Source organism: Phlebotomus papatasi, chromosome 3 (assembly GCF_024763615.1).
Source record: "Phlebotomus papatasi isolate M1 chromosome 3, Ppap_2.1, whole genome shotgun sequence".
NCBI classification, from domain to species: domain Eukaryota; kingdom Metazoa; phylum Arthropoda; class Insecta; order Diptera; family Psychodidae; genus Phlebotomus; species Phlebotomus papatasi.
This window is the reverse complement of record NC_077224.1, coordinates 64159755-64187499: the sequence shown is the minus strand read 5'-3', so window position 1 is coordinate 64187499 and position 27745 is coordinate 64159755. Positions and strand designations below refer to the sequence as shown.

General features: G+C 33.0%; 1 protein-coding gene across 5 annotated transcripts in view; it reads left to right on the top strand.

Annotated features, from left to right (window-relative positions):
• The first annotated feature begins 13609 nt into the window (after positions 1-13609).
• LOC129807186 (protein decapentaplegic) overlaps positions 13610-27745 on the top strand; it is a 45876-nt gene continuing 31740 nt past the window's right edge. The window contains exons 1-2 of one of the 5 annotated variants that reach the window (XM_055856280.1): positions 13612-13982; positions 15150-15615. The gene's annotated coding sequence lies outside the window, so the exon portion shown is untranslated. Of the gene's footprint in view, positions 15616-27745 lie in introns of all 5 variants that reach the window. The other 4 variants (XM_055856279.1, XM_055856278.1, XM_055856277.1 and 1 more) reach the window with 4 other exon arrangements.

Genomic DNA, 27745 nt, shown 5'->3' with positions numbered 1-27745 from the left:
CGTGGTTGTTTGAAAGAAAAGCCAAAGCGGAATAAAAGTAAACTGCACACACTTCCAAAGTGCGAATAAATATGAGATGGTGCCTCCATATAATGTTATTTTTGAGCTGATTTACTCATATCCGGTTTTCCAAGATCTCAATCCACCACCTACAATTTTTGCGCCATTGTACAAACCACAACAAGACTGTCGTGGCCTGATGCTGGGTATCTTTTAATTAACAATTAGGGAACTTACTTTGCCAGACTAATAGACGGCAATGATGCTCTTCGCATTTTTTTCTCTCATTCGCTCAATGTTTAAACTTCTCAGACCAACACAGGGAATCGTCAACAGCTCTCCAACTTGTGATATTTGTGTTGAAAAAAAAGTCTTTTACTTTTTTTCAGTGTGCGTGCAACTAACAAGTCCTCTTGTGTTGTTTTTCACCACAAAAATTTCATTTCTTGTAAATTTCACGCGAAATGCAGTGATGGTTTAACTAAATGTGGAGAATAAAATTTGAAATTAAAACGGTTTATTTACCTATTTTTTTAATTGTTTAATTATTGTCAATCCATTATAAATTATCTCTATGATTTTATGTATAATGCTTCATGACGTATACACATAAGTAAATATATAAAATTTTGCATCTTTTTCTAAAATTAAATAAAAAATAAATAAAGCGATAACCTAAGCGGTAAACTTTTTTTAGAACGTTTTAACTTTTGTGTACTAAAACATGTATTAATGGAATTATTTTAATGGAAAGGTAAGTTTTACTGTGTTATCACACTTGCACATTAAAATTTTAATATGATTCACATTAATTGTCGCTGGTGAGAGTCTAACTGTGTAATTTGTGTGTTTGAATCATTTTATATTCAAAATTTGATGTATTTGTTGCTAAAAAGGTAGATTTGGCCCGCAAAATTTGATATAAATTGATTTATAGCATTAATGCGAAAAATTAATGCGATTTACTCTTTAATTTTTCAATGTGAAAAATATTTATGTTTTAGGAAAATTTACACTTATTTTTGCAGGCCAAGTCCACTTATTTATCAATAAATAGAAAAACCCCAAATATTAAGTGACTCAAAGACACAAATAACATATTTGGACGCTCACAAGCGACAATTAATGTGAATCATATTAAAATTTTAATGTGCAAGTGTGATAACACAGTTAGAAATGTAAATTTTACTACAATGATCTCTAAATTATAATATAAAGAGACTACGAAGCAAGGCTCAAATTTAGATGGCAACTTAATGTGAGTGACCAACTGCGAATGTCTCGAAATACGTGATGGAGGTATTGTTAATAATTTTTTTTATTTTTGGTAAACGAAAATATCTGGAACTTACATGAGTTGACAGAAAAATTTAAAAAAATATAAGAGAGAAGTTGAGCACTTTTGAACCGGGGTACCTTTAAAATAGGGCTTTTGTCTCCTATTTCTAAATGTAACTCAGCATTATTATAATTACACAGCCAATGAAGAAGCATTTCTGCCGTTTGGCTTCGGAGGCTGGTCATCAACGCTAAGACGGCGGCAGACGCATGGGAGGGTGGGATATGTAGAGTTTGAATAAAACATTATTATTATATTATTATTATGTAATTTTGCTTCACAATTGTTTTGTAGTGCTGAATTATTTCATAATAAGGTCCATTTCTATTTAAAAATAGAAAAAAAGTCCAATTTGATTTGAAAAGTACGTGAAATGTGTTTAGACCTTAATGCTTTTGACTACTTATTTTAAAATTTCTGACACCTTATCGGTAATGCAGGAGCCATGATATTTGAGGTTACGCATTTTAAAAATTATTCCTTAAAATTCTGTTTAAATTTGGACAAAAACGGACTATATATCTATATAATAAGTCTCTAATAACCTTTTTATATGTAATATATAATAATAATAATAATAATAATAATAATAATAATAATAATAATAATAATAATAATAATAATAATAATAATAATAGAATTCAGGAAAACTGAAGTATGGTAGAACGACGTGAATGTCTTTGTACAATGGAAATAGGTTCATATGACTTTAGGAACCCTAGTGTCGATTCTATGAATATCAGATTTTGTAAAAAGTTGTTGAAATTTAATAAAAATGATGCACCACTTATTCGTAACCACACAGCTAAAATTTCTTTAAAAAAAAAACGAATAACTAAACTAATATAAACATTTAGGTAATGAGTTTGATTTCCGATTTTTAAGGCTATCATAGCGACATTAGTTTTTACATTTTGTTGTACATTTTTTAAACATTTTTATAAGAAAGCCTTCGCTGAGATGCACAAATTAAAAAAAATGGCTAAATATTTATTTAAATGGAAGGACAGTAGGGCAATTAATTTTTAAACTTTAACTTTTTATAGCTCGGGTCAGGTACGTCAAAGGTGTAAAATAAAGTTACGTATTTCAATTTATATTAAAGGGGCTGAGATTTCTCTATATTTTATGCTTAGTTTTTTAAAAAAAATTACGTGTCTAGTTATTTTAGTACAACCATGTGCTAAGAAAATCGATTATCTCAGTTATGTTCATCCAGCATCACGTGTTTGTGATTCTGAATACAATAAATTATTCAAAATAAAAAACAACAATAAATTTTCAAAATTAATTTTAATTAAGTTCTATATTTCATTCAAACTATATGTTTTAAAATGATTTAATACAGACATGTTCTATAAATGAAATAGCGGACAGATAAATAGATCTCTTGATTTTAATTTTTTATTTTTTCACGCCCGCCGTTTCAAAGATGGATGTCCTCTTCATCCGGTTTCGAATTGAGGGAAAAATCACGTATAGGTAGGAAAATTTACTGCTGAATTTGGACTGTTTTTTTCATAATTTCAAACTGTGAAGTTCACCATCCAAGACACAGGGCTGACATGTTTTTTTTTTTTAATTTTTCAATTGTAATTTTATATAATTAAAAATAATTAAATTCATAAAACAAAGTATCTGAAGCTGAAGATTTGTTTCTATTTTACCCTTGGATTTCCTCTAGACCTATCATGTGCTAAAATTAATATGAAAAGCTATCTATAATTTCGCGATGGGGCACTTTCAAAATTTGCGCATTTTGTCTCACTAAAGGAAATGTGGTAAAACTTTTATGTTATCAATCCAGTACTTTTACAATATTTTATTTATTTTGAACGTTTTAGATCAAAAAAAATCATTTTGTATGCAAAGTCAGAGCGAAATTTTTTTAACTTCTGACTTTCAGACTAATTGCTCATGCTCATGGGCCAAATTCTTGTAAAATACTTTTCCACAGAAAAAGATTTAAAGTGGGAAACATGAAATTCAAAAATTCCCCAGGGAACCGGAAATTGCTTTTATCACCAAATCATTCCCCGTGGGAGTTTCCTGAAGTCTGCAAAAACCGGCAAAATCCACAAACAGCATGTCGAATTGGGATATTTTATTACATAAACTTTTCTACACTTTCGCACCCATTCAGCAGCTTAAGAATGATGAATTGCATCAAGATGCTAAATTAGAATAATGAATCATACTTCTTTTTTTTTGGGTCCCATATATCTCTCAGCGGCATTTAAGCCATCAGCAAGGAGTCCATCCGCGAAAAGTGGCTCAAAGAGACCGAGGACTGATCACTTAATAAGGTTCATATTCGGCATATCAAATTTCTTACGTGGCCTGAAGAGACATCTTTGTTATATTACCTTCTGGCCGGTTGCATTTCATACTATTGCATGAATTGGCGGTCAAGCAAAAAGGACGAAAAATGGCGCGAAGACATCAAAAAAGTGCGACGCATCGAGGAGGAAATTGTGCTTGAATGTGGATTTCCTGTTTAAACAGTGCATCAGTTTTTTTTTGTAACTTCAACGTATTCTACGGCAAGTTATGTGGATGTTTAATAAATAATTGGAGAATTCAATTGAAAATCAGCATCGGTGTGGATGCAAGAGGCACGGAGGTACTATGGTGAAAAAGGCCAACTGTCCGTCATGGACGTTTATTAAAATATTTATAGTGTTATCCACGAAGCATATTATTTGCTCTTCTTGGCGAAGAGATCTCAAACACTCCACTGACTTTGGATTGAACGCAGAAAGGACAGATAGATGGACAGACAACATGGAGAATAATCAACTTGGTGGGCACTATTTCTGAATTCTGTTACACTCTCGAGGCGAATAGATCGAAATTTCACATTATTTTTTAAAAATATTATTCTTTCAAAATATATCTAGACTTTATGTGATATTATGAAATTTTGAAATCGGACTTGCAGGATGAACCATTCTTAATGTGACTCACTGAATCCCAAGTGGCACAGTATAACCTGAACGACAGGGTTAGGTCATGATAATTTCTTTTCAATGTTTTTAAATCTACCTTATTAGAAAGACCAAACTTGTACTACTTTTTTAGAAATCAAAATTAATGTAAGTTTAGTGTAAAAGTACTAATGCCAAGGTGAATATTAATTGTGGCATCTTTTACGGCCTTTAAAAGTTGTGAAAAAAGTATGCTCCAGACACTTATGAAGGCTTGGAGATCGAGCCGAAAGTTCTGGAAAGAGTTGATATTTTCCTAGAGTAACTCCAAATCCCCCGACGAACTCCGGTACCCATATATTCTGGTCTTTAAAAGGTCAGACGTATTTTCATTGAATGTATGACAGAGACTAAACTTTTATTAAAATAATTATTAATTGAGAGGTTTAGTAAATAAATTATATATTGGGATATCAATATACACAAATAAGTAGTTCAATAAATACAAAAATTAAGTAAATATGATATAATAAAAAGGGGTGGCAAAGCCTCCCAGGCTTTACGAAGTGCTCTTGACTTAGATGGCATCCTTCAAAATTACTTTCGCATCATTTACTGTTTACTGGTTCTCAACAGATTTAAACCGATTTGTAAATCATTAAAAAAAAACCCACAAAATAATTTTAATAATAATAAAATTGATTTTCGAACAAAAATGACTTATCGGGTCATAACTGGCTTATTACCGGTTCACAACCGATTTGAACGGAATCATATATCACTCAAAACATAGCAAAAAATAACTTAGGACTAAATATAATTGAAATTCGAATAAAAATTAGTTACCGGTTATGAACCTGTTCATTACAGGATCAATACCGCGATTGGAACTAGTTCAGTTTTGTCGAAAATTCCAAGACCTTTCCAACGCGCCCCAATATAACGTCATTCACCTCATAAAAGCGCTCTAGAGCCTTTTTAACCTTTGACCTTTGAACTAGAGAAATTTATGAATATATTGATTCAAATTGTCTTTTGCAGAAAAAAACTGTCAAGTATGGACATAAGTTTATCTAGTGTGTACAGACCATAATTCACCAAGTCAGACTTATTGAAATATCGTACATTGCATAGTATCGCTCCTTGGAAATTACAAGGGGCCAACTAATCTTCGAACGTTTGTCAGGAGACAGCATGAAAGATTTAACTTTGTGTAAATAAGTATCTCAATTTAATGACTGAACAAAAATAATTTATTTATTTTCTATTTGTAAGAGCACTAATATAAACATCGAAACTTTTATATTTTTACCTTTCAAAATATGTCTTTTAATGAGTTAGCTCTTTGTCGTTCTAAATGATGCGCAAATTTTGCTGAAATTAGAATAATAAGGGATCAACTTGCTTGAGTTATCCCCTGTTTCACAAAAAATTGAACGATCCCCTTTACTTCAAACAAAATTATGCAAGTAATAAAAAAGATTAAAATTTTGAAAAACTTTTCTAACAACAATAACGAAATTTAATGACTTATATCATCTAAAAATTTATTAAATTGTCTTTCTAAAAGCATTAGAATCTCAAAACCGCAAAAAAGTGAGTTGACCCCTTGTAATTTCCAAGGAGCGGTATGATAGGTTTTGCTATTTGAGATCAAACTGTGACCCAAAATTCATTGATCCTATAAAATTCGAAAAACATCCAAATGATTCTAAATGGGCATTCAATCTACGTCTACGTTATTGGTCCGTTCGAGGTTTGATCGGTTATGTTCTTTGAAAAAATATGCTTTATACTTGTCTAAGTTAACCAGATGATCAGCCCACTAAAATGGTTTTGACGCATTTTCTTGGTTATTCCGGTAACTGTTATCCTTTTAATGATTACACTGTGCAACAATTTTGAACTTTTTTTTTGTCCCTGGGTTCTCATGCTACTTTTTCTATTGCTAGGGTCAAATGATTTACGAAAATACTTATCATTTTGACTTCATTTGGATTTTGCGCCTGGAATCTAGGCAAAACCGTTTTTGCCGTTTTTTGATACTTGGGGGCCTATATCTCCGATTCTGATGAACCGATTTATTTCTCACTATGGAACAATTTGTTGTCCATTACATGCCCGATAAATCCTCTGAACAGATGAAGTTCGTACAACTGACACCAGGGGCGCTGTAGTCTCATAAATGTCAGAAAACATGGGAAAATCGAACTTTTTAGCAACTTTGATCAAAAATATCTCGAAAACTAGGACTGTCCCTAACAATCTGTTTTGTGGGTTTGATAGAGAATTTAATCAGCTACATTTTCGTCCATGTTCAACTTTTCTCTCAGATTGTTTTTTAACCTCGATATTGAGGTTCAAACGAAAAATGAGCATTCAGCCAACTAAAGAAAAACTTAACTATTTCGCATATTTTGACTTTTTCTTTTCAAATTTACATAACTCAGAGTATTATTTTCACTTTTCTTACAATTGTAGGACTTTATTAATACTTATTGCATTATAAAATGTGTTTAGGTATAATACAAGGTAATAACTCAAACAATATCTTCAGTAAGATTTCAGTGTTATTTCAATCTCAAAAGACTATTACAAAAAAGGCATATTAACTGCATATTGCAAAATTTTAAATATTTCAAAAAATATTTCTTGTTAAATTTATCTTTTAGAATCAATAAGTATCTATTTTACCTTTTACATACCAGTTACATATGGAAAACTTTGCAAAAAATCCTTTTTCTAAATTCATTTCTTTTTTATAATTCTTTAAAAAATTTTCCTACATTTATCTACAATCCTACAATTTTAACCTCATACTTTATGTTAAATTACTTTATGTTAAAGTTTTATACAAGTAATAAAATAATATTTAAAAATTTAAAATGTCATATAAAAATCACCATAATATCGATATTTAAGTATTAAATAATATAATAAAAGCTTGTACTGCCTAATTGCGAGGAAAGAAAGCAATAACACTCGAAATTGTGAAGGATTTATTAAGTTGGCTGAATGCTCATTTTTCGTTTGAACCTCAATATCGAGGTTTAAAAATAATCTGAGAGAAAAATTGTACATTGACGAAAATGTAGCTGATTAAATTCTCCATCAAACCCATAAAACAGATTGTTAGGGACAGTCCTAGTTTTCGAGATATTTTTGATCAAAGTTGCTAAAAAGTTCGATTTTCCCATGTTTTCTGACATATTTGAGACTACAGCGCCCCTGGTGTCAGTTGTACGAACTTCATCTGTTCAGAGGATTTATCGGGCATGTAATGGACAACAAATTGTTCCATAGTGAGAAATAAATCGGTTCATCAGAATCGGAGATATAGGCCCTCAAGTATCAAAAAACGGCAAAAACGGGTTTGCCTAGATTCCAGGCGCAAAATCCAAATGAAATCAAAATGATAAGTATTTTCGTAAATCATTTGACCCTAGCAATAGAAAAAATAGCATGAGAACCCAGGGACAAAATCATCGTTGCACAGTGTTATAAAATTCTTAAAACTTCAAAATGATTCATTATTGCATAACGGGTATAACGGGCCTAGAAATATACTATATGATACTTTTTCATACAATATTATCTATTAGCAAATAGAGAGAGATAGCACTACATTGAAAACGATATTTTTCGCGTATTTCAAAAGAAAGCTGTGTTTCAACGCAATGTAATTTAGATACACAAAACGAAGTAAGGATCTAGATTTAGATTAAATTGTTAATAGGTACAACTTCATTTATAAATATTCGAGAAATATCATTTTCAATATAGATCCAGCTCAATTTGCCCCATCTCCCCCTACTATTACTTAATAAAACCTATTGGTATTTTCGTTGACCTATACAGTAGTGGTAGCAAACCACTCGGAATAATTCAACTCGATTATTTTTTTTCATTCTTGTAACTTCATCTCTTAATTCTTAGAATGTGATTTAATGATCTAAAAGTATTAAATATTTTTAAATAACAAAATAACAAATATAAATAATATTTTTATTTAAAGTTAAGGGCTAATCACACTTTATACAATTTCCAGATCACTATTAAATGGTTCACGGTTCCTTGTGATCAGCTTTATAAATTAAGAGGAATTAAGAAATTTTTTTCCATATATTAAAAGCTTAAAAAATTTAACTTTAAAATTAAATATATTAAAAAGTAGTATACAAATTAACTCTTAAGACCAATTTAGAAATAGTGAGAAAATTTAGGAGTCTCATGTTTTTAAATAAGTTTATTTTAGTAATTTCCGTTACTTTAAATGACTATTCAGTTAAACATTTCTGGTTTTCCAATCTAACTGAAAAATGTCAGAAATATAAATTTGAGTCAGGATATTCACCACTTTTTTCTTTTTAAATTCAACTTTAATCGTCTAAAATAAAATAATTTAAATTTCATCTCGAGTGTGTACATATGGATGGCCTCTTGATCATCTTCCCATATGTGAATATGGTCAAACATGTGAAAAAGCAATATTTGGGCGAGGTGGCACCAATATGTCTACTGCAGCAATTCACATTCATTATATTGCCTTTGAGAAAACATGAGAAAATGTTTCGGGTGTTAAATTGTGATGGAATTTTAAACAAGGCATTTTGCATATTTCTCCTAAATTGAAATATATCACGAATTAATCCGTAGATATATTTGACTTGAAGATAATTACATATTTTAATGAATTGCAAATATATTCGCGTTGTAGAGTGAGTGAAAGAATTAATAAAGCGTAGAATGGCAAAATGTGGTAGAAATGAAGATGATCTCAACGAATGCGGGACTCAGGTGTTCAACCAAGTTATATTATAATTTTTTTTCTTCTTTTTGCCACCTTCACACAAGCGGCGAACTAAATTATCCATGAAGTTGGGATTCTATACCCATGGCACTGGTCATCTGTGTCTCGTACAGAAGTATCTGATTACAAAATCTCAACCATGCAAACACCGCAGATTGCCAGTTGAGATCAAAATCTCGTCTACCTACCAGTTTATATTATTTATGATTATTATTCGTAATCGTGGAAGAGAGGAAAAAAAAATTTGATATTTTCCAGGTGTTCGCAACACCTCGATCACCAATCGATCTCCCCTCATGCATACGGCTCTCTTTCTCTCACTCCGGTATGGGCGACCTCACCAATATTGTACCAAAGCTCCCCCAACCGTCTTTGCGTCATGCCGATCACAATCCTATATAGCAAGTTATTTTGCATAACAAAAAAGAGACACATTCGAAATATCACTGTCCGAACCATTTGAAGGTGCTGGCCATTCGAGAAAATCTCAAACATGATGCATATTACAACGAAAACTGTGTTTCCCAGGAGAACCAGTACTTCTAAAACTTTAGGTCTTTTAGGCTGAACAGTTTCTTTATGGAAAATATACTATAGGGGAGTGTGGGGCAGTTCACACTTTTCGAAGATGTACATTTTTGGATACATAGGGATTAGCTGGATTAGTGTGTACAGTGTACATTTAGAAGAATCATCTTCCTGAAGTGATGTATGATCGAATGGCGTGTTTTGCCTATCTAATAAGCGGTTGAAAGTGAATGAATAAATAAATCTGCATAAAGCCACTATCCAAGAGACACTAGCTAAGTTGACATGATTATAAGGTAGAGTGTCCTGAAATCTACAATATCGAAAATATAAGCCCTTATAATGTTTTAGACAGCTTAGACATTATTATAGCAATCATCTTCATCATCATAAGTTTCAACCGCTTATCCCTATTGGGGTCGCGGGCCCATGACATCGAGTTTAGCAACCCACGCTTATCGATCCTCCGACACTTCATGAAGATGTTCGGGTTCGATCTCAAGGCGGTCCAAGGCAAAAGCAAATTTATAACAAATCTAAGTAAATTGAATATATATAACTCCAGTGGTCGAGTTAAGGAACCGGCCGACCTATCCTGGCTAAAAGTAAATCTGGATACCTGTTACAGACCCTCCACCTCACTCATGCTAATAGTGGGAACATTGAATATTGTTTATACTGCCCCTGGTGGTGTTCAAGTTTAGTTTTAATTCGGGATGAGTAAGAATATTTCGAAGGAGGTAGTGATTTGGCGAGAGATATGCAGACCTAGAAACAAAACGCACCCTTTCGTCGAACTTTCAACAGTAGCGTCAATCTTTACATCGAAGAATGTTTGGAGAAACGGATTATTTTACGTCAACACGTGGGTAAGGTTATGTTTTGACCCGATTTTGCTAGTTGTTACTACTTTATATCGGTTGTACAGCGACATAAGGCTAATATGGTCGATTTCGTATCATAACTTATAAACCCACCAAATTGTTCTGAGCTTCGATCCATTAAAAAATTCTGAGTAATTGTCAGAAAGCGTTTTCGGATAAAAGGCAGAGCAATCAACAACGGCCAATAAATACGTTCAAAATGGAAGAAATTTGCTGATTCCCTGTCAATTCAACTTGTGAATATAAAAGTCGAATAAATCTATTTTTTTTTTTTGCAAAATTCGTTTTTTTTCGATTTTCGGGTACTCCTTGACATCTTCTACTACCTCTTGTGAATATTATACTGGAAAGTTAATAATTCTCAAAGTTATAGGAGTTTCAAACCTTAAAAATCCTATACTCGGTAAATCAAATCTCAGCTTGTAATCACTCTCCTGTAAAGTTGGCCATTCGCGACTTATTCGTTTTATATTCTGAGGCTTTTGAGTCGTCGAATTGCAACTGTCCTGAATTTTATTCCAGATTCTTTTAGCACAATTTAAAAAAAAAAAAATCAGCTCAAAATAGTTCTATTTCCCAGCCTCAGCTAGTACTAGGTAGGTTATAAATTTTAAGACCTTAAAATTAAACTCAACTTTCACCAAATTGGTTAGAAAATTAGCCTTCCAGTGCGGCTAAACTGTGATTTTGAAAAACTCAAAATTTCGAGTTTTTCGTTAATGTGTATTGAAGAAATGTTTGTCTAGGCCAGCTCCAAAACGTGTACAAAAAATCGAGAAATCTTTGAAGCCATTTTCAAGGTAATTATAAGGTTTTTTCTATTACAAATTTTACAGTTTCTGTCTAGAAATTCTTACCAAGTATCCTTCAAGTTTTTCTTAAAATTAAAATTTCAAAAATAAGGAACCTGAAATAAGGACTCCTTAGAACTCTAAACTCAAAACTATCTATGTATAGGAAATTTCTTATTAATTATTCTTAGTCATCAACATTTTATAGCAATGCTTAATGTGAGAAGTATTTATTTTTTCATGTTAGCACAACCTAAATTTATTTTAGAGAATGTCCTCTTTTAAACAGTTGTTGGTTAAAATGATTTAGGAAACTTACGTCTTAGACACATTAACGATTTAAGAAAAGAGACAGCTTAACGTATTTACACATACATATTTATTTGACTAAATTTTCATCAGTTTCCCCAGTTTTACACTCACTAAACAGTTTCTCAGCCTAAGCTGAAAGACGGATTAGTCAAAAACTGATGGAAATGTAATGAAGACAAGCCTTAATTCTTTTCATTTGGTCAATAATTTTTTAGTCATCTTTCCTGCCAATTCGTCTTAATCGTAAAAACGAGACGTGCGGAAAAAATCGCCTCAAAGTTTTGAATACTCGGCCGAACGCTTGGACTTTGAATTGGTTTGTGAAACTTTTATAGCAGGGGAGACCGGGGTAGATTTAGCCAGCAAATTAAATTTTTGATTGCGTATAATTTGTACAAAAAATGTTTGTACCATGGTGAAAAATATTTCAATGAATAGGATGGGATGTATTTACTTCGAATAAGTAGTGGTAGTATCCCGGTCTCCCTACCATTCTTAGATAGTTTATCGATGTAGGCAATTAAAATATGTGTGATATTTAGGAATCACACCTGTACATCGATTTTTTTATTTAAAATTTGGGAAAGATTGGTGGTGTTACCTGTTACCTGTGACCTGCGACTTTTCTTATGGCCTTATCGGAAAAAAACTTTAAAATGTCACAAAATTATTTCGAAATACACTGTCCGCTTTTTTTATTCGGATGATTGGGAGACAATATGATAGATGTTCGCTTCGTTATCCGGATGGATTTTTTTAATTTATTCAACGTCTCAAAAATATAATACAAGTTTTTTTGTAGTACTAGAATAAAAGTTTTAAAGAAGATTATAAAGACATAATTTGAGAATTTTATGTGTTTAAAGATGATTACCTGCAGACAGAAATAATTCTATCAATAAATAGCCAATATATCCGGCTTGGAGCACCCGGTAGAATATTGTCTTCGATGAATGTCCTCTTGTTATATTTATCACTTGAAAGACACTTTTTTACAATTAAGTTACAATTTATTCTCAATTTGAACTTGTCTTTTTCACTGCTCCTTACTTACTACTTTTTGTAATAATTTTTTACTTTCTGAAGTTATACTATTTTAATCACTAAACTGCAACACTATGTTATAATAATTCATTTTTCAAACAAAAACATCACAGGATAATTTATTTTTATTGCTGAACACACATGCATACATGAACTCAAAATTATTTTAAATGCAACCGTCGATAACTCGTCCGGATTACGCCGATCCGGATTAGAGAACGGGCACTGTACCCCAAAATTAAAAATATTTGATGTCTTTTAATAGCATATTAAATTTTTTTGGTTTTTAGCAGCATTTTTTCTTCAAAATTGCAACGAGGCCATAAGTAAAGACAGGTGACAAGTAATGACGACAGCCTACCTCACTAAAGTCTGAAACGGTCTTTAGCGAAAAATCGGCAACTCATTATGGGACGACTAGATAACTAACTCAGAATCGATGGATTATATATATTGCTTACTCTTTGAGTTCGAGCAATAAAAATTCCATAGATCTCCTGGAAGTGATGATCGCGGTTTGAGAAGCTGCGATCACTGTGCGATCTTGTACAGTTTTTTTTTTTCGATACATTCACCACAATATTCACGCGTTCACAGCGAGTTTGTCGCAGAGACTTTCGCCTTTTATCTGTTGTTTTTTTTTTCATCTTTCCCCATCTCAATCGCAAAATACTGAAAATCCGATGGTGTATTTGTTGAAAACAGACATGGAGTCTGTGTTGCATAGGTACAAGAGCAATGGGGATGGGATCATGGAGCTCGCGACAGCACCTTGCCAGGTGATAGAAAGTTCAAATTTGAGCAATTGAATGGCTAAATTATCCGACATAGTTCCATCATGCAAATTATTGGATATATATAGTGTCTCCAATGGTTGGATCGCCTTTTCTTCAATATTATTACTTGGGTGCTCTGATCATCCGTGTGGATCTCTTTGCAAATACAAGCACGAGCGCGCACAAAGTTGGAACAGTAATCGGGCATTGTGACAGTGTATAGGATGTTGGCTTGTGACCACTCCGAGATGGGGAGCCAAGAGTTCCACATTTTATAATCACTAGTGGACAAGTGTTGTTGTTGCCCCAACCAATGTTGCTGCCGTTGGTGTGCCTTGGTGCGAGAGTTGCCTACAAGTCCAATATTAATGTTGAGTATATTGGACGGTGTTGGCTGGTGCGTAGCTGGACCCCAACTTTAAACCGTTCACGAGATAGACTTAGCCAGTAGAGAGCTGATCGCAGACTTAACAGCATCAATTTCTGTGGCGGTTTCATTAATTAATTGATTAATTATTTAATTAAGTAATTAATGCTATTACCATAAATCTCCGTCTCCTCAATCACTAAGGTTGGGATTGAACGAATTAAAAAAAAAGAGAAAAAAGAAAAAAAATATATTGTGCTATAGACTTTCTTGCTACAGTATCGCACTTGTATTTGCCATGCCTAATGGTTGATGTATGCGTGTTGGTGCGTTGTTGGTGAAAAGTGATTGAAAAGTGCTTCTTTCTTCTCCATTTCTTCTTTTTTTTCCAAACCGTCGATTTGTTATACGTCCAAGAAGGTGATATTGCAGTGAATTTTACCATCAACTTGATGAGCTTTTACGACACGAATACAGTGGCTGACACTGAATGGACTTAGTGATGGAATTCCATCTCTTTTGCACCACATTCGGTGGTATTCTGTGAAAACTATATTTTAGTTAATAAAAAAGGCAAAATCGACAATTTTCGAATGGGACTCTGCAAAATCGCAATTATTCACATATGACTTTTAGGAGTAAAAAAAAAATTGGACAAAAATGTGATATGACCAATTAAGCAAAGAAGTTCAGTTGAAGCTGACCATCTCTCTTGGGACAAAATCGTGCAGAGTGTTAAGTTTCAACACTATCCGGAGTCTTTTTTGTTGTTGTAAATTTTGTTTTTGACCCAAACCACTCACTCTCCTTCATTTTGTACATACCAATAAAACTTTCCTTCACATTTCATTGCAAAGCCTGAAATTGTGTGGCTTATTAACAATAATATCGATGAAAAGTGGTCGTTTTCTTTATGTGTCCCATGGTGATTTTTTTCTCTCAGTGCAAAAGAGAGATCCAAGACCGAAAAAGCGTACTCTTCAAATTAGGAGTGACCTCTAACATTTTTATATAAAAAAGAACCGTATAGCTTGCGGGGAGAAAAAAATATATATATACCGAAGCACACAGCCAAAGTGATATTTGGAAGAACTTGAACGTTTGTGGTGTATTTTACTAATTAGTAAAATAAAAACTTGTGACTTAGCATATGATCATTTACAGAGCGCATGCTGGTGTACTTCGTGACAGAGTCAATTACAAAATATTCGATAAACAACTCATTTTTTTTAAACTTTTTAAAATCTTTTCCTTGTGCCTCTCTTGGTGGAGTGTAAGAGTGCTCTCCGTGTAAAATATCCAACATTCGAAGTTGTAAACGAATTTTTATCAATTTTTTTTTATTTTGCTTTCTGTAATCGCCATCTGCAGAGAAATCCAGTCAAATTGCAAGAGAAGGAAACACTATGGACGGGTTTTTGCTGTGTTGCGATGTGAAAAACTATGTGAAACACTGAGAGAAAAAGTGCTTATTTGCGCATTAAAATCTGCTTTGTTCTTGTGCTGAAACGACAGAGAAAAAAAAAGAGGAGAAACAGTGTCCCGCAAAATTGAAAAATAATCAAAAGGCCTGATAGTGAAACAATCACAATCCAATGACTGGGTACGATAAGATGAAAATCCGCCTCTAAAGTGCCTCCCTAAAACTTGTGTACATTGGTGTAATGACTAGGTGTAGGCTCCTCAAGCTAAGGATATACCTACAACCATCCATACTCATCTCCTGTCCAACAGCCATCACCGCATCCCAGATAAATTATTCTGATATTTGGGAATAGATTCCCAAATAAAAAGGGGTGCTTACCCCACCCTCATCTGCTGCCATCGCGCCAAATAGGTGAGTCTGCCAACATCAAAGACTTTTTAGCATCTCACCAAAAAAGATGTTTACACTTAAGATGCCCAAACACTCTTGCTGAAAGATATATTCTTCTTATTTCTCTTTTTTTTCTAACGAAAAATGTACTACGCGGAATTTGTTTCAAACAACCAAAATCACTGCACAATTTATGCCAATGATTTACATGTAATTTAGCAATGATTGGAGATTTCTTCCGGGTAATGACTCCACTCCCAATCCACCATACAATATCATCCGTGAGCACACACTCTGGTGTTCCGCCAAGGGGCGTCCAATTGTGCCTTTTCGTTGTGGTGAAAAAATAATTTTATTGCGAACTGAGGTATCGCACAGAAGATATTCTAAATTTATATCACTGTGCTCAAGTTGTTGAGTGATGCTAACCACAAGCATATCTGCTTGTTAGACACTGAGAGAAAATTAAAATAATTGGAATAGAAACTATTGAGAGATTGTTATTCTTAAGCTCGAAAGGGGAACAAGGATCTATCTATATGTGTGCACCGTGTAGACATACAGAAAGCTACTTTTTTAAAATATAACTTCAAGCTGTTTATTTATGATGTTTAAATTTATCTCTACTAAATTGAGATTTATCCTAAAGATATCCTAGCTCTATATTTTGGAATTTACTAAGGATATTAGGTAGGGTAATATGGGGTTATTCGGAATCATGTTTATTTTGGAATTTTGAGATTTTTTCTCTGTTTCAGATCAAAAAGAAAAGGAAAACCACCAAGAAATAGGGTAAAGTGATATAATAATATAATATAATACAATTCGCCGCTACAAGTTGGACATGGCTTTTTTCTTGATAAATAGAGTACCAAATTTGTTTTTAAGCACAAGGAACCAAATTATAAAACTAAAGCATTAAAAATATACAAATAAAAATAATGAAGTACTAAATTTATTAAGATAAAAAGCCCTGTCCAAATTGTACCATTATTGTCCAACTTGTACCACTTTACCCTACAAGACCTTACATTCAAGAGCACATGTTCAAAAATATTTTAAACTTGACACGAAAATGTTTAGAATAGACCTAGGTATTTAAGAATTAATTATTATTGTAAAAATCGATTCGAAAGGTCTCGACTTCAGCTACAACATACTAAAGTTTAAAGAAAAAGTATGGTCTAGTATTCGAAATTGAAATTTCGAAAATCGATTTTCAGATCAATAGAAGATTCGATTGCATCGGATGAAGTTGGGTTGCAATAAGAACTATAGAACTCCATGAGAACTTTCCAAACCACCAAAATTTTTCGCATTCCGATAATTAGAACCGGAGATATGAGCATTTCAAAATTCAATTTTTGATCCCTTTCAACTTTGGTCAGGGGAGTCAGGCGACCTTAAGTTTGATATTGATCGAAGCCCCTTAGGCCCAGCTATAACGTACTAAAATTGGAGATTGATCAATGCTATAAGGGCTGAATTATTGAAAAAATAAAATTTGGTGGTGTTTCAAAATGGCGGGAGGGATGGGGTGTGGGTCTGACATCACGTACTTCTAGCTACCTATCGATATTTAACCTTTGCCGAAAACCGCTTGTCGATATCTCTTTTCGTTCTCTCTCCAGCTCCAGAAGCGTTTGTACTCCGGACGGGACGGAAGGAAAGGACGCGACAGACGGGACGGTCGTCCACGAAAATTGGTTTTTAGCACACATATTTTTCGTTATTTATTAGTGTCAAAACGTGTAAATCCAAAATTTGGGCCCGATCTGACGAGATCGAATTTCACCTCGGACCACAAAAGCTGAGATTGTAAAGAATCTCAGCTAAAATAAAGTGAATAAAGTAAATTTTTCTCCTAAACATTTTTTTAACTGCTTACTTATGGCCACGTCGCAATTTTAGTCAGAAAGTGTTTTAGAAAATTAATTAAAAATCATAAAATATCAAATATTTTTAATCTTGAGGATTTTCGAAAACATTTTGCGACAAAAAGTGAAGTTTTTTGTGAGGAGGCCATAAGTCCAGACTCCAGGTAGGCCATAAGTAATGCCGTCACCTTATTTTTTGGTGAATAAAAAATCTGCTAATGATGATATTCCAATCCTGATCCTGGTTTTCATCATCATGTAACGTAGTGGAATTTTATAACGATCTTCTTTCAGCTCAGATCAGTTTGAAGTTATTGTATTTTACACATTTTGTATTTTTGGTTTGATATTATAAATAATATATTTTCCTTAGCATGTGCAATATTTTTAAACTTATCTTCAAAATTAGAATTTCATTTAAAGTACATCTAAAAAGTTCACTACAATTGATCACACATGTTGTGTGTTGTGTCCATTGAGTTTATGTACACCATTTATGAACATTTACAAACAAATGTTTGTAAAAATAAAGATTTATGAGCATTTCGTAAGTCCCCAAAAGGAATTCACAAACATTTACGAACAATTTTACAAAATATTTTTTTCTGTGTATGTGAAAAAAACTGGAATTCTTCCACCAAATGCAAAAATCCCCAAACTAAACCCATGAAACTAAAAGATCACTGAACCAATCGATCACTGAGAAAGACACAATTCGTGTTATAAGTTCTGAATAGGGGTTGAGTTTTTGATCTTATGTTGAAAACTCCACCAATTGTGTTGCCGAATCTGGATGGAGATCCACTACGAACATTTCCATTGTAGTTTGTAACGCTACGGTTTAACATAACTAAAACTACCTTTGCTTTGTATTCTATAGGGGAATTCTGTAATTTTTGTGGCATTGTCACGTGTGAGTTCGAAACAAAATGAATTTGGCCTGAAATTTGGAATTTGTAAATGAATTTGGCCTTCTCCCCTGAGTAAGATTCCTATACTTGTATTATTAAATTCTTATACTGGAATAAGAATATAAAGAAGGAAAAGGATTTTTATGGGATGCTTATCAAAACCTTTTATTTCCAGAAAAATTATAGTGATCTAAATTAATTGTAAACAGATAAACTTGCATCGTATAAACACAGATAAACTTCTCACTGTTGACCCATTCCTCTCGTTCAGCTTTGAGAGCTCTCTACAAGTCAGATTTTTTCTGTACCGATTCCAAAGTATAAAAGAGAGAACTTACTAAAAAACCATTGGAAGTTCGAAACTGACGAGTTGCACAAAAGTGAGCAAGTTCGTGAACAGAATATTTTTTAATGAAATGGTAATTCAAACGTTCTGCCATACTGAAATTCTTCAAAACTTCAGAAAAATCAGTTTTTGCATCAATTTTTTTTAAATACTACAGTAGACTCTCGCAAATTCGGCTCTTTTAAGATCGGGCTACTTTTTAATTCGGGCATCGGTTACATTTGAAAAATGTTTGTTGTCATTTTTCAAGTTTGATTATGCTTATCAAATGAATCAAATATGCTCAAATTTGGCATGGTTTGTCTTAGTTTTGATGTGATTTTGCATTATTGAGGGATTTTCATGCAATTTACGTTATATATGAGTATGTAAACTCAATATCTATATGCACATGAATAAAAAATACTTGCATTTCAAAAAGTTTGTCGCCCGAATTTCTGTCTAATTCGGCTGACATTTCGGTCCCATATGCCCGAATTTGAGAGAGTCTACTGTATTCTTCACATTGCTGACGATTGAATTATCAAGCATACCGTAATTCGAAGTGGTAGAACAATGTGCGCTAAAGCGCCGAGTACGTAAACTTGCAACTTGCTTCCGGTAGATTTTCGAATAGGTTTAGCTTGGCTTTGGAGTGGCCTTGTCTCTTCGAAAAGTTATTACTGGACGAAAAGTTATTACTGGGCGGATGAGATCTCTGACTTGACTCTCAAAGTTATGAGTTCGTGTTCCGCCCGGTGCAAGCAACCGAATGTCCGAAAGACATTTTCACTCTGATAAAAACATAATAAAATGGACCGCCTCTGCCAAAAACAGTCTGGACGCATGAAAGAAACATCCACATTGCGGGTAAGACGCTTCTGGGCGATCTACAATCAACAGATTATTCCAACACGGAATATACAACAACATGATTGAATTGTAATAAATACATCCCGATACAATTATTAATAATAATGTAAATTGTTGATTGGGTTAAAAAGTTGTTGTTCCTTAATATCAGTTTTGATCTTTAAGGAACAGCAGTTCAAATTTAACTAATTTACACCCAATAGTCTTGTTATAAGATGCAATCCAATAGAGAAATTTCCCAACGAAATGAAAAGTTCTAAGATCTGTTTCAAAGGCCAAAGAATAGGCATTTTAATATCTCTTTTTACCAGCATGATGACTGAGCTATTCCCTGTTCGAAGTTCGATGTGCCTTGAGTCTATTTGTCAGTCTTGCAACTTGCTGTTAGGAAAGTTAAAACGACAAGGCTTATCAAATTCTTTCCCAATATTCTTCTTGAAACTCTTATAATTTTTTAACAGATTTATAGTTTTGAATGAAAATTTAGATTGAAAATTCGAATTTAAGTTTCAATTCTTCGAATAATAACGTAAATGGAAAGTTATATTACTTTTAGACCAGACACTTTTGGCATATAAAGCTCAGGCTGAGCAAACAGAATCGTTATTTTTCGAACTTATTCATGACTTGGCGCCTTGAATATCTCCACTTAATCGCCCCCCTTGAGCTCTGTGTATTTGAAGCTCGCGGCCAAGCAAAGTAGCAACAGGTGTAACTTTGTACCTTCAATTCGATCATTTTTAATAATTTCATTAAGCTGAAGAATGTTGCTGTAGAGACGCGAAGAAGTATGCCGTGGCTGTGTGAAAAGAAATGAGGACGTTTTATTGATCAAGTCCCGTTTTTTTCTTCCAAAATAACACTCGTTGTTATTTTTCTTAGTGTTTACCTGTATGTATGTAAATCAACTCAAGAGCGAGAGAGAGACGAAGATTACGAAATATTTTTACTTTGGAAACTCTCGATTAGATGTTGTCGTATACATATATCTGCTTTTTTTGCCCTAAACAGACTGCTTTTTTTTCGTGGTCACAATGGTGAAGAATGTTGATTTTTCGTAATGAAGGGACATTATGTAAATGACTATTTCTCAATTAAAATGATCAATAAGAGAAGACGATCGTGTGTGAGAGAGGAAATTTTTGACAATGGACCCGCAATTCTTTCTTTGGTGCCTCATTCGCCATTAAGACTGACGATCTTGCTTGGTTGATCAGCGTCAAGATGAAAATGATCGTGGTGAATTCAACGCGAAATTAAAATTCCTCAGTACGTTTGTGAGTAGCCAACAAGAGTAACGATGTCCGTTTGAGATGAATGAATGAAAATCAATCCATGTATGTCAAAATAATGCACTCTTTTCAATGATCTTTCAACCGGTAGCAAGAAAACGTGAATCTTTCCGCTGTACATATACATTTCACGTTGTGGAGACAACCTGAGACATGCAGAGGGAATTGTGACGAGTTGCGAATAAGTAAGAAGCGCAAACTGCATCAGGCGAATGGAAAAGAACGAAAAAAAAAAGTTGCGCACACACATATTTTATAAATAATTTAAAAGATCAGCGATCATTCAACCATCCATCATTGAAATCACAATCCATTGATAAATTCATAAGTCATCTTATTTTATTCTTGTCACGAACATCCTATCGATACATGTGCTGGGCATCGATATACACTACTGATCATAAAAAGTTGAGCAGGTTATATTATTTAAGAAAAAAAACCTTCTCCTTGTCAGGACTTTAACTCAAAATTGATGTATTATGTAAAAATAAGATATAAAAAAATAAAATTTTAATAAATTTAAATCTAGATAAAATTATTAAATTTATTTCACTAGGGTAAAGTGTATAATTTGGAATTAGTGTTACAAGTTGGACAATTAGCTGGTACAAGTTGGACATGGCTTTTTTTTTTGATAAATACAATACAAAATTTGTTTTTAAGCACAAGGAACCAAATTATAAAACTAAAGCATTAAAAATATACAAATAAAAATGAAGTACTAAATTTATCAAGACAAAAAGCCCTGTCCAAATTGTACCATTGTCCAACTTGTACCACTGTCCAACTTGTACCACTTTACCCTATAGTAAATCGAAACTGTTTGTCTTTTTGAACGGAGATATTCCAAAAATTTAAGGTTATGATACTTAGGGCCTAGACAGACCTGAGGATTAGCCGAGAGGCGGCTTAGCGTAATTATATTAGAAATAATGGTTAAACTACATTTACATCATTTTCCACTAAGTCGTCTCTCGGCTTAAGTCGTAAGTGTGTCTAGGGCATTACTTAGACCTCATGGTAATGATATCAATATTTTTCATTACTCATAATCTTATTCTCAAACATCGAATCATGATTTATTTTAATTTAATTAAACTAAATATGATCAAGACATATCATAATTTCGACTCATTCTTTATAAACAAGTCTGCCACTCATGGTTCACTACGGGTACCGATCTGCGCGATCCTGGAAACTGATCGCGATATCAGCGTGATACTGGAAACCTATCGCGCAATTAATGTGATCGGCGCGATCTTTAAGATTGAATCAACGTGATGTGCCGATCTGCTACTCATGGTTCACTCACTGGCTATACTTATTCACCCCCTGGGATGAATAAATGGCCCAGAGAGTGAACCGTGAGCAACTATCAGCAGATCGGGTCTAATATTAAGCCAAAATCGGCAAAACAGGACAACTTCGCCGATAAATCGGCAGATCGACATTTGAGTGAACTGTGTTTAGTACAGATATCTATCTCTTATGTTACTACTATAAATCGTCGCCTTCATCATTTAATGTCGTATACGAATTTTGGAAATCTTCATATTACTTGTAAATTTCAAAAAATAGTTTTTCTAATGAAATTAAAATTGATATTTTTCTTAAAATTCTGTTAAGTTAATATTGCAAATGCGCTCCTTTTAAGTGTTAACTGAGACCACAAATACATACTCTACATTGATATATACAATTAAATAAAAAATTAACATTTAAAGTTGTACCGGATTCATATGAAATAGGTTTAATCTTTTAAATAGAAAATTTGATCAGCAAAAAATATCAAAATGAACAACAAAAATTACTTTTGGTCGGTAATAAAAATAAATTTGGTCAGTAAAGAATTTTTTTTTAGTCAATGACAGGAAACCGATCTTGATAAGCAAGACAAATTCTGTCAATGGATGATTAAAATTTGATAAATTATCATTTTGAAACTTCCAAAATAGTGGTATTGTCCAGGAAATCTTATGTTCTGGGCAAACCTACTACTTAACCCTTTAAGGGCGAGTGGGACACCGCTATCCCAAGAACGAAAACGATTTATTTTACTAGAGAGAGGGTTATTTTGTCCTCAAAATAATCCGAATAATTGGATTTTATTTTTGGGACACCGGTGTTCCATTCTTTCTTAAAGGATTAAGCCGAGAGACGGCTTAACGTAATTAAAATAAAAATAATGAATTGACCTCATTCAGATAGTTTTCTACTAAGCTATCTTTCGACTTAAGCCGTAAGTCTGTCTAAAGCATTAAATGCTAAACTCACTGACACGCCTTTTGAATCAAAAGAAAATATAAAATCATAATTCACATTCATTTTCTTTATCAGGCGTTTTGCATATGTATACCGCTATTTCGTTTTTCAAATTTACCTTGTAAATAATTAAAATAGTGCAGGAGAATTAAGACTATACTAACATAAGTACCCTGCAAGTTAACAATCTGGTCTAGATTATATGAGAAAATTAAAAATGAAGTAAGAATTTTTATTTACGAATTAACAAATCAACAAAAAAATATGGTGGAACCCCGATATAAAATCATCGTTCTATAGTATTATGGTAGTATAAAATAGATCATTTACCTAAATTTTTATTGGCCCTAGAAGGATAAATTCCATTTTTTTTTCTTAGCAAATTTTGTGAAATTTAAAATAATAATAACGATACTTTTTGAAATATTTTCGAAAATGATACCAATAGTGTTCCAATTTTTCTGCCACGCATTGTATATTGATTGGTATTTTCTGAAGATGAGAAAAAATTGAACAAGTCTTCTTCTTGACTTGTATATTAAAATAACAAAATCCTCTGGACAAGAAGTACACAACTGCACAATAACTTCTCATTGTTGGAGTGCAATGTGGTGAAGCGAAAAGCGATGCAGAGGACAAAATCATTGAAAGAAGTAGTTGACTAATGAATTATTGCTGCTGCACTGAATCTCTTCTCCTCACATGCCACTCTGCCAGCTACCGGTGTGTACAGCCCGATCCACGCACCCAGCATCATTGGAACAGATGCCTATGATGGAATACCTATCAGGCGGGTTCTCCACGATGCCAGAATGCAGGTATTAATGTGGAAGACATGAAGCCATGGTGAAAAAATGTGCCCGCACCGGGGAAAAACCAGGCCGGTCACTTAGACGGTCGCTGATCAATTGTGTAATTGAAAGAGTGGCCAAAAGAAAGACACCGAAGGCTCAATGGGAAATAACATATGGCATTCAAGGTAGTTTCCGGATGACTTTTTATTTACTGCCATGGTAACACTAAAGACTAAAAGCAATATACCCAGAGATCCCCAAAAGATCAATTTTTGCTGCATCTACAGACCATTCATCCATCTCGACTAAAAAAATACCTGTTGTGCCCCACCTTTGGCTGATTTTTTTTAAATGGAAATGTGAGATGGTGCAGAAATTCAGATCATATAAAAATTAATACGTCCACTTTTAAAAATAACCAAGATCGGTTGTTCATCTGCTCACCAGTAATATCCAAGACCAAGAGGTTGACATTTTTCTATCGACGTCATCAGAAGAATGTTACCAAACTGGTTCCTATCATCGTACATACATAAAGCCACATTAAATGATGAAGTTACTTATTTTTAACCATAAAAAATATATATACATATACTGTAATACATTACAAATGTATTTGAGGCGTAGAGAAGACTCCAGGGTGAAGTTTCGAAGAGTTTGCAGCAAAACTAAAAAAAAAACAGACAGTTCTGAGAACAGGCTGTTGCAAAATTTCAGACCCTGCATTGGAATTCCAGAAATTTTATTGTACACAATGAAATTGATACTAACCTGCCTGACTGAATTAATTAAAATTTGAAGTATTAGAAAATTAGTAGAATTTTCTATTTTGTTCAAACATAGGGAAATTTTCTTTAAAAAAATCACAATGAATTTTTCTGTTCAAAATATTTATTGAGATTTCACGTTTAAAAACTTCAAAATTTATGGCAAGCTCCTAGCGAAACTTTGTGTTTCGTTTATTTAAAAAGAGTTCAATGTGTATTTTATTCCATTATTAACTCTCCATTTTTAATATAAGAACTTGGCCATTAACTTTCGTTACACATGATCAGGAGTATGCAAAGGGTTACCTGATAGAGAGTTCACTCTAAGGAGTAAGTATTCTGGATTCAAATCCCTTTCAAACCTCCAAAAATATTCAGGGATTAAACGATAATTAAAGGTTGATATTAAATGATTAAATGACTTTATGATTACTAAATAATATACAACAAAATTAAAATTCTTAACCTAAAATGAATGTTTTTATTTGACTTCGTGTATCTTTGCCATAGATAAAATACTTAACAGCGATTTAGCCCTTCTATTGTTTGTTAGAGACAGCTTTATTTTTCTCAAAATAAATTTGGCCTGGATTAATCCGAACTTCATAGATATCTCGCCCTTAAGACGAATCTTTAACCCTTTAAGGATGAGTGAGACTCCAGTTTCCCAGATAGAAAAACTTTTTTTTGACTATAGAAAGTTATTTTGTCTTCTAAGTAGACAAAAAAATGTTTTCGTTTTTGGGACATCAGTGTTCCACTCGTCCTTAAAGGGTTAAGCCTGAAAAGCAAAGTAATTGCATCATTGAATCAACTTTTAAGTCTTTTGGCATATCTTTATAAGGCTTATAGTGAAAATTTTGAGTCGAAATACTTGTGCAAATTCTTTACCCCTTTTTGCATGTGTAACTATTAAAGATAACCGAGACCAAGCAAGTAGTGATACAAATTAGTTTGTATATAAAGTTCTATAAAAAAATTGTCCATATAGAGAATATAGTGAGAATTTTTCAGAGAATTCGATAAGATAATAAAGAGAAGCAGATACTTTTCATTAGTAGATACTTTTAACTCAATTTACATATTAGTGTTTTCAATATAAAATTTGTAAATTTTTTTGTTATAAAAATACATAGAAAAAACATAGATAATTAACGCTTATATTGTGGATTGTAATTCATAAATCATTTTTCACCGATTTTTTAACTAATGACCTCTACACATTGGGAGCAGTTTTCGTCAAAAATGCTTTTTTGAAAGAAATTCCTTGCAGTGCTGTAGGTGGAAACGTCAAAATTCTGTCAAAAATGAAATTTTTGACAAAAATTGTTCCCAATGTGTAGAGGCCCTAAAGGACGAAAAGGGAAGTCCTACAAAATTCATGCTATGACAGCAAAAAATTACCTGATACTTCAATAATCCCTTTTTTGTTTAATTTAAACAAAAATAAATAAAATCGAATTATTTTTAGTTTACTCTATTTATTGACCTGAATTTCCACAGTGAATAATGCAAAAAAAAAATATTTCCATCACCTACAAACTCGTTACATATTATTGTTTTTTTTATTAGTTCAGTCTCGAAACTTTCCAAGAAATCTTATAACGTCAACGAATCAAACTTGCGTCACCTGAATCCAGAATGAAGAACACGTCTTTCAACCTTATCATTATTGCCATTGTCAAATATTTCACGCTAAATCTCATTTAATTTTACGATTTCATTTTGGTTGAATTTGCGTTTTTGGATTTTGTGAAATTTGGCGAAAACAACCAGATGTGCTCCTCGCAAATACTGGATTCTCTATAATGACTCTCTAATAAAAAATTATGATCTTATTAATTATTCATCATTGTTCTAAATTTTCCAGTGGTGTTCGCTTAATTCATTCAGTGAGTGTAGTTGTATGTAAAATAATCTTGCAGTGTTTTAATGGTACGCTTTACCTTTACCATTCACTTATTCGCAAACACTCCTTGCAACGAAATGGTCATTATGTCCTCATTGAAACTCTCGCTCTTGAAATATCTGACAATTTCCGCTGTGACTAGCAAAATAGTTGATCTATTTTATCATAAATACATCACACTCCACTGAAGTATGCTGTAAATCTGTCACATTCTAGATTCTCATGCTATGGGTGATCTCTCGAGAGTGTATTAAACATTTGATCAACCATACTGAAAAATTTAACACAGTTCCCACATTAGATGATTGAATGGCATTTATAATCACTCCATTTTATTTATAGAGGAATGCCGGTTAATTATAAATAGTCAGTGGACACCTTCTTGTGAGCACGCTAATTGCAATTAATTTATTAAATATTCTGTTACATTTTCTTAAGATTTTTGCAGAGTATTTGCGTATACTACATGCTATGATCATTCTGGGGTGTTGTTTATTGGTTAGAAGTCACTATGGAATAAGCATATGGAAGTTGCGATGTCTATGTACATTTTGCTTTTGCATCGATTGTGCACACCGAGAGATATTAAAGATTATCTTGCCACTGGTCTTCAGAAAACAAGTTATTGAATATTCACATTTCAATTCAAATTAGGTCTGACTCTTGTGGCTTTACTTTAGCAACTCACCCATACTATATTTAAATTACGTGAGTAAAAACAATTTTAATGATCACCACAATGACTACATGCACCCATACTCAAGGGAGAAGTGTCCATGGAAATCTCCGCACGCTCTTACAATATTCTTTAGGTTAGTTCTTTCAACATTTCAATATGCAATCAAAATCATTATTAATTAAATTTTATATGATATTACAGCGTGGATTATTAAATTGGGGATTAACAGAATCACCTTTAAATTGAAAATCTTAAGGATTCCAGAGAAGATTGAGGTTTAGAAACGGGATGAAGGAAATTTTACAAATGCGGAATTACGAAATTTGCACTAATGCACTAATGCAAAATTGCTCTGCATATAGGGTAGGGGAGATCGGGGCAGATTTAGCCAGGTATAGTATTGGATAGTGGTATTTTATAGTTTACCGTCGAAGGAATATTGAGGAAACCACTCTTTAGTCT